This window comes from Bidens hawaiensis, unplaced genomic scaffold (assembly GCF_021521415.1).
Source record: "Bidens hawaiensis isolate Kalapana, Puna unplaced genomic scaffold, B.hawaiensis_p1.1 tig00040056_1, whole genome shotgun sequence".
Taxonomy (NCBI): domain Eukaryota; kingdom Viridiplantae; phylum Streptophyta; class Magnoliopsida; order Asterales; family Asteraceae; genus Bidens; species Bidens hawaiensis.
The window spans coordinates 145415-147553 of record NW_027497057.1 but is presented as its reverse complement, the minus strand read 5'-3'; positions in this window follow the sequence as shown (position 1 = coordinate 147553).

Sequence of the window (2139 nt, the reverse complement as noted above, 5' to 3'; positions counted from 1 at the left end):
GAATGAGAATGCACCCGTAACGAATGAACCCGACTCATTCGTTATTCATCATTCGCTTTGTTGGTGCATGATGCCAGTTGTTCATTTATCTCGTGTTTATTTGTGTCTGTAATCGTTACATTGTTCTTATTGTGTTGAACGTGTTAGTTTGCGTCTTGATTAAGTGAACTTGTTTAGGAGCAAAGTTAGGGGACAACATCGCCTAGTGTGTTAGACGAAGTTGTCGTGCTTTATAACCTAACTTTTGGCTTTCAGTTTAGCAGACTTTTGACGGTTAGGTTTTGTGACATTCGGTGTTACGTGTTTGGTGTCTTTGTTTATCGACATCGCAATATAACAAGTATTCCTTTGTGTTTGTGTGTTTGCGTGTGATTTACGTGTTCCTCGTGTTAGAACTCGTATCGTATACGTAGGGGATTCCGCACCCTCGTGTTACGAGATACTCCTGTGTAGACCCGGCTGCGAACCTACAATTGGTATCAGAGCGATTTTGCTCGTGATTGTGTGGTTTGGGATTATCACACGAGTGTTAAAATTGTTCCGTTAGACCATTCATGAAACTGTTTTACGTTGAAAAACCGCTCCTTTGTAAGTTTCTCTACAATACTAATCAATTGCACCTTCCTGTCACTCTCGCAACCTTCAAAATCATACGTATCAAACCTGCAAATCTAAGCCGTTCACTTGGCGAAGTTGCCGTCAAACGATACTAGGGTTTTAGCGAAGATATAGGGTTTCAACGAAGTTATAAGGTCAGCGAAGTTGTAAGATCAGCGAAGTTGTAAGAGCAGCGAAGTTATAAGGTCAGCTATGTTGGGGCCTAGGCGAAGTTAGTCAGTATCGAAGTTCTGATAAGTAAGCTATTCACTATTCACAGAATATTGTATTTGGTTTCTAGGTTTCGTTCCGTTCAAGTATGACTTCGATAAACATCACAGAACTGGTAAAGATGGAAGTCGAAGTTGGTTCAGCAACTAAAGCTCCAAAACTTCTGAAAGGAACTGATTTCGTTGCATGGAAAGATAGGTTTGAACAATATGTGAAATATCAAGATGCAAAGATGTGGGTCTGCATTCAAGACGGGTACATTCCACCGACTATTGAGATTGAAGGTCGTGAACAACTTAAGAAATACAATAAGATGGAGGATGATGAAAAGAAAATGTACGAAGCAGAAAGTAAAGCTCTAGCAGCCATAACGATGGCACTACCTCAAGAGATCCTCCATACCTTCAAAAAGTACAAGACCGCTAGAGAGTTGTGGGAAGCACTAGAGAATCTCTATGAAGGAAACGTTGGAATTCGAAATTCCAAGTCAAAACTGTTGAAAACTCAATTCTCAGTGTTCAAGTACCTTAAGAATGAGTCACTTGATGATATAATTACAAGATACTATCACCTAATGACTGAGTTAAACAACTACACCATAAAATACACAGAGGCAGAAATTGTAGAAAAATTACTGGACGCTCTACCGCCGAAAAGGGAAATATACACAGTCTTTGTTGGTGCATAATGCCAATAGTTCAGTATCTCGTGTTTATTTGTGTTTGTAATCGTTTATATTGTTCGTTTTGTGTTGAACTTGTTCTTATATGTTCGCCTTTGTTTTTAGCGAACTTGGTTTAGAGCGAAGTTAGGACAACTTCGCCTAGTCTGTTAGGTGAAGTTGTCGAGTTATATAAACTCTAACTTCGGCTATGTAGGATTAACTTTGAACGGCTGGGTTTTGTGTGACTCTCTGAGTCACATGCTTGTTTCTTTGGTTATTACGCCTTGCAATATAATAAGTATTATCATATATACTCGTGTGTTTGTTTAGATTCAACGTGTTTATCGTCTTAACACTCGTATCGTATACGTGGGGATTCCGCACCCTCGTGTTATGAGATACTCCTGTGTAGATCCGGCTGGGAACCTACAATTGGTATCAGAGCGTTTTGCTCGTGATTGTGTGGTTCGGGATTATCACACGTGTGTTAAGATTGTTCCGTTCGACTATTCACGGAACTGTTTACGTTGAAATATCACTCCTGTGTCAGTTTCTTTACTATACTCATCTATTACACCTTTCCATTCTCCTCACAACCTTCAAAATCGTCCGTGTCTAAACTGAAAAAATTCTTCGTTCTTCTGGCG